We start from the raw sequence: 6,427 nt of genomic DNA on the forward strand, positions 1-6,427 counted from the left end.
GTGAGTTTACGGGAAAAGGTGACAATGGCCTTGAGTTCAGGAAGCACTGTGTTGGATTCCTCCCATTGCCACTTTGAGCTGAACAACTAAGCAGGAATCAGTCCTCCAGAAATTATTCATATATTAATAAGTGGTAGTTGAAGAGTGAAATGTGCACCTTCTTAGTTTTCTGTAATAACTGACACAATGCTGCGATTTCCAGAGTGTTCCACAAAACGCTGCTGCTGAAATTATCAATAGCTGTTCTGTTGATTTTTGCTCAGGATGAGAAAGCAACAATAATATTTCTAATATATAAAAATGATAATATTGATAAAAAATACTATACATATCCAAGGTATATATTTACACTGGAGTAAATAATGATTTCATGAATATTTATGCCAAAACCATTAAAGAAATGAGTTACATTTCACCCTAACCAACAATGTAGATCCATATAGAGTAATACCAAAATAAACTAACAAGTAAATATGTAAACAATTGCACCCTCAGAAAAAAATTAACAATAAAAGAAAAGTTGTCTGCAAGTAAGCCAGGATGACCAACTGAAGATAGCTCTTAGACGGCAAGTGAAGAAGTGAGAGAGCCCTTGTGTCAGGCAGCCTTCTGCAATTGAAATGGATGCTTCCCATGAATCTGACTCTTCAACTTAATAAGAAAAGAAAATATTTCAGCTGGCAATCTTCACCATTTTGTTCTTTAAATGATTGGCCTTTTTGTTTTGTGCCTGCACAAAGAAAGGACATCATGATAAGGAGTCTATGATAGAACAAACTGTTTTCACTGTGGTGATGGAAAACAGAGACAGGAGAGAGAAAGGTCTCATTATTACAAAGGTAATAATAAACTCCGGTAAGTAGAACACCTTCTAGTAGGCATGACTTATTAAAGGTTCCATCAAGTCCTGATGCTGCCACCTCAGAAATACCCGAAGCTCTTTTTTTTTTTTTTTCCATATTAACTTGTAGTTTTATTCAGGTTTGATTTTTTTTTTTTAAACAAATGTGTCAGGGAGAAAACCTACAGGAAAGGGTAAAGCCTGTGGGGGCAGGGTCTTCCCAGATGCCTGAGGAGAGATCGTGCCCCCCCCTTCTCTTCGAGGTGCTTGGGGATGAAGGACTATGGAGAACAGGGAATCGTATCACGATGAGTAGGATAAAGGGCACAAGATCATTTGCCAGAATCCACAGCTTTCTGATTCCAAATTGAATTAAAAAGAAAAAAGGAGAGTGGAACCTAAACCACAAGCAGTACCCACTCCCTTTCCCCCGATCAGGGTCGCAAGAGAATAGGCAGGTAGCTTCACCAAGGCCATGGCTCCCTCATTCCTGGTCAAGAGAGCTAAGTGAAGGGCAGGGTCTCCCTGACAGCTTGAAGGGGTGAGGAAAAACAAAATAAAGTATCGAATACATTGAACAGGAGTCCAGCCAAGGGCCCAGCCAGTGCTGGGGGAGGGACCTCTATAGGCTCATGGATCACTGCTGCCACCACCGCCACCCTGGAAGTCATTTATTTTGCCATGGCCTTGATTGCAACAGCTGCCTCCTCTGTCATGGCAGACAACACTGTGCCCAGGATCTCTTCTCCAGTCATACTTCAATCTCCTTGTCAAAATCTCCCTCAGGCAAATGAAGGTGCTCTTGTACCTCCCCACTGTCCTGGAGCAGGGGTAGGTACCCATCTTGGGTGTCAATCAGCTGGAAGTCATTCCTTTTGATTTTTGGGGCATCCATGTATGAGTCGACAGGCAGATATCTTTAGATTTCTTTCCAGTAAAAATATCAATACCAACCAGATAGAACTTGGCATGGCCATCTTTGCCAGTTTTCAAAGTAGACATCTCGACAATCTTACATGGCTGGCCCTTGAGCACCACAAAACTATTCTTACATGATGCTGGACACTGCATTGGGAAGGTGGCTGGGGCCTCTGCATCTCCTGTCTTGAAGTCCAAATCATCTGCCATTTCAAGAGGCTTCCATTCCAACTAGCTCGAACGAACGCATTGACTCGACCTGGCCCACTGGGGACCCAACCGCTGCCTCCCAACTGTGCTGTTTTCACCGCCACCACCTCTAGCAGCACCACCACCGCTGCTACATCCTGGTCTTCTCCAAAGTTCTTAAGACACTGGCCTTTAGCAGCTTTAGCATTCCTGATCCAAAATGAAAAATAGAATTCCTGTTAGCTTTGGGCATCCTGTTCAAGCTATTATTTTTAAAAAGTGAAAAGGATTTCTGGTTTCTGCCTGTGCCCTGAGCTGAACCGCTTCCACAGTTCTCTGTACCCAAATCCCAATGGGGGAGAGAGCTGGACTCTCAGAAGTGCAGACAACCCTGAGAGCTCAGGGGAGACCTCCTCTTCTGCTCACATTCCTGGCCCAAGAGGAACCTGCCTAGTGCCCTCTGGATATGGGAACCTAGGAGCAGTTAGCAGCAGGACCCTTCTGGTTTCTGCCTGAGTCCAGAGCTGAAAGCAAGTCATTGCCTGGTGTGCTGACACCCTGGGAGCAAAGGTAGGACCAAAATTTCTGCTCCAAGCAACCTACCTGGAGTGTCTAGGTCGCACAAAACCAGGAGCAGCTCTCTGTTCCCATATCCGGCTAAAAGAAAACAGGTTTACAGGAGTGCTGACACAGAGGCTTCCAACAAGGTCAAGTCACCATCAGAGAGAGCAAGACAAGCTAATACCAGAGACAACCTGATAGCAAAAGGCAAGCACAGGAACCTAAGCAACAGAAACCAAGACTACTTGTCATCATCAGAGCCTAGTACTCCCACCAAAGCAAATACTGGATGTCTAAACACACTGGAAAAGTAAGATTTGGATTTAAAATCACTTCTCATGATGGTGACAGAGGACTTTAAGAAGAACATAAATAATTCGCTTAAAGAAATACAGGACAACACCGGTAAACAAGTAGAAGCCCTTAAAGAGGAAACAAAAAATCCCTTAAAGAACTATAGGAAAATGCACCCAAACAGGTAAGGGATTTGAACAAAACCATCCAGGATTTAAAAATGGAAATAAAAACATTAAAGAAATCACAAAGGGAAGCAACCATGGAGATAGAAAACCTAGGAAAGAGACCAGGAGTCATGGATGCAAGCATCACGAACAGAATATAAGAGATAGGAGAGAGACTCTCAGGGGCAGAAGATACCACAAAAAACATTGACACAACTGTCAAAGATAATGTAAAACGTAAAAAGCTCCTAACCCAAAAATTCCAGGAAATCCAGGACACAATGAGAAGATCAAACCTAAGGATAATAGGTATAGAAGAGAGCAAAGATTTACAAATTAAAAGGCCATTAAATATCTTCAACAAAATTATAGAAGAAAACTTCCCAAACATAAACAAAGAGATGCCCATAAAGATATAAGAAGCATACAGAACTCCAAATAGATTGGACCAGAAAAGAAATTCCCCCTGTCACAAAATAGTCAAAACACCAAAGGCACAAAACAAAGATTATTAAAAGCAGAAAGGGAAAAAGTTCAAGCAACATATAAAGGAGGAACTATCAGAAATAAACAAATTTCTTATCAGAGGAAGCTGAGAATCCGGGGTAGATGCCATAGAGACACTGAGAGAACACAAATGTCAGAACAGTCTACTGTATGCTCAATTAAAATAGATGGAGAAACCCTTAGCCAGACTAATGGGAGAGCACAGAGAGTGTGTCCAAATTAACAAAATCAGAAATGAAAAGGAAGACACAACAACAGAATCTGAGGAAATTTAAAAAATCATCAGATCCTATTACAAAAGCCTATATTCAGCAAAAATGGAAAATCTGGATGATATAGACAATTTTCTAGACAGATACATGTTACCAAAGTTAAATCAGGATCAGATAAACCATCTAAACAGTCCCATAACTCCTAAAGAAATAGAAGCAGTTATTAAAAGTCTCCAAACAAAAAAAAAAGTTCAGGACCAGATGGGTTTAGTGAAAAATTCTACCAGACCTTCATAGAAGACCTTATACCAATAATTGCCCAAACTATTCCAGAAAATAGAAACAGAGGGAGCACTACCCAATTCCTTCTATGATGATACAAGTATGCTTAAACCAAACAAAGACCTAACAAAGAAAGACAACTTCACTCCAATTTCCCTTATGAATATCAATGCAAAGATACTCAATAAATTTTGCACAAACTGAATCCAAGAAAATGATCAAAATGATCATCCATCATGATCAAGTACACTTCATCGTACTGATGCAGGAATGGTCAATATAAGAAATCCACCAATGTAACCCACTATGTAAACAAATTCAAAGAAAACAAAAACATGATCATCTCATTAGATGTTGAGAAAAGCATTTGACAAAATTCAACACCTCTTCATGGTAAAAGACTTAGAAAGATCAGGAATACAAGGCCCATACCTAAACACAGTAAAAGCAATATACAGCAAACCATTCACCAACATCAAACTAAATAGAAAGAAACTTGAAGTAATCCCACTAAAATCAGGGACTAGACAAGGCTGCCCACTCTCTCCCTACTTAGTCAATATAGTGCTTGAAGTTCTAGCCAGAGCAATCAGACAACAAACGGATGTCCAAGGGATACAAAATGGAAAGGAAGAAGCCAAAATGTCACTATTTGCAGATGATATGATAGTTTACTTAACTGACCCCAAAAGGTCCACCAGAAACTCCTAAATCTGATAAACAACTTCAGCGAAGTTGTTTGGTATAAAATTAACTCAAACAAATCAGTAGCCTTCCTCTACTCAAAGGTAAACAATCTGAGTAAGAAATTAAGGAAATAACAACCTTCACAATACTCACAAATAATATAAAATGCCTCAGTGTGTCTCTAACCTAGCAACTGAAAGATCTGTGTAACTAGAACTTTAAGTCTCGAAGAAAGAAATTGAAGAAGACTTCAGAAGATGGAAAGACCTCCCATGCTCATGGATTGGCAGGATTAATATACTAAAAGTTGCCACTTTGCCAAAAACAATCTACAGATTCAAGGCAATCTCCATCAAAATTCCAACTCAATTCTTCATAGAGTTACAAAGAGCAATTTGTAAATTCATTTGGAATAACAAAAACCCAAGATAACAAAAACTATCTTCAACAATAAAAGAAATTTCACCATTCCGGACTTCAAGCAGTATTACAGAGCAATAGTGATAAAAAGTGTATGGTATGGGTACAGAAACAGGCAGGTAGATCAATGGAATAGAATTGAAGACCCAGAAATGAACTCATGCACCTATGATCACTTGGTCTTTGACAAAAGAGCTAAAACCATCCAGGGGGAAAAGATAGCATTTTCAACATGGCGCTGGTTCACCTGGAGGTCAGCATGTAGAAGAATGCAAATTGACCCATTCTTACAGCCCTATAAAAGCTTAAGTCCAAGTGGATCAAGGACCTCCACAATAAACCAGATACATTCAAACTAATAGAAGAAAAAGTGAGGAAGAGCCTGAACACATGGCCACTGGGGAAAATTTCCTAAGAAAAATACCAGTGGTTTATGTTCTAAGATCAAGAATTGACAAATGGGACCTCATAAAACTGCAAAGCTTCTGAAAGGCAAAGGACACTGTCATTAGGACAAAACAGCATCCATCAGATTGGGAAAAGAACTTTACCAATCCTACATCTGATAGAGGGCTAATATCCAAAATATACAAAGAACTCAAAAAGTTAGACTCCTGAGAGCCAAAGAAGCCTATTAAAAATGGGGTACAGAGCTAAACAAAGAATTCTCATCTGAGGGATATCAAATGGCTGAGAAGCACCTAAAGAAATGTTCAACATCCCTAGTCATCAGGGAAATACAAATCAAAACAACCCTGAGATTCTGCCTTACACTGGTCAGAATGGCTAAGATCAAAAATTCAGGTGACAACAGATGCTGGGGAGGATGTGGAGAAAGAGGAACACTCCTACACCTTTGGTGGGATTGCAAACTGGTACAACCACTATGAAAATCAGTCTGGAGGTTCCTCAGAAAATTGGATCTAGTACTACCTGAGGACCTGGCTATACCACTCCTGGGAATATACCCCAAGGATTCTCCAATATACAACAAGGACACATGCTCCACTATGTTCATAGCAGCCTTGTTTATAATAGCCAGAAGCTAAAAAGAACACAGATGTCCTACAACAGAGGAATGGATACAGAAAATGTGGTACATCTACACAATGGAGTACTACTTAGCTATCAAAAGCAATGACTTCATGAAATTCATAGGCAAATGGATGGAACTATAAAGTATCATCCTTAATGAAGTAACCCAATCCCCCAAAAAAACCACACATAGTATGCATTCACTGATAAATGGATATTAGCCCCAAAGCTCGAATTACCCAACATACAATCTACAGACCACATGAAGCTCAAGAAGAAGGATGACCAAAGTGTGAATGTTTCAGTCCTTCTTA

The 6,427-nt window shown here is 40.0% G+C and overlaps 1 pseudogene; it reads right to left on the minus strand.

Moving 5' to 3' along the window:
• Positions 1-579: 579 nt before the first annotated feature.
• Eif5a-ps2 (eukaryotic translation initiation factor 5A-pseudogene 2) lies at positions 580-2,084 on the minus strand (annotated as a pseudogene).
• Positions 2,085-6,427: the final 4,343 nt, after the last annotated feature.

Source organism: Rattus norvegicus, chromosome 2 (assembly GCF_036323735.1).
Source record: "Rattus norvegicus strain BN/NHsdMcwi chromosome 2, GRCr8, whole genome shotgun sequence".
Classification (NCBI taxonomy): domain Eukaryota; kingdom Metazoa; phylum Chordata; class Mammalia; order Rodentia; family Muridae; genus Rattus; species Rattus norvegicus.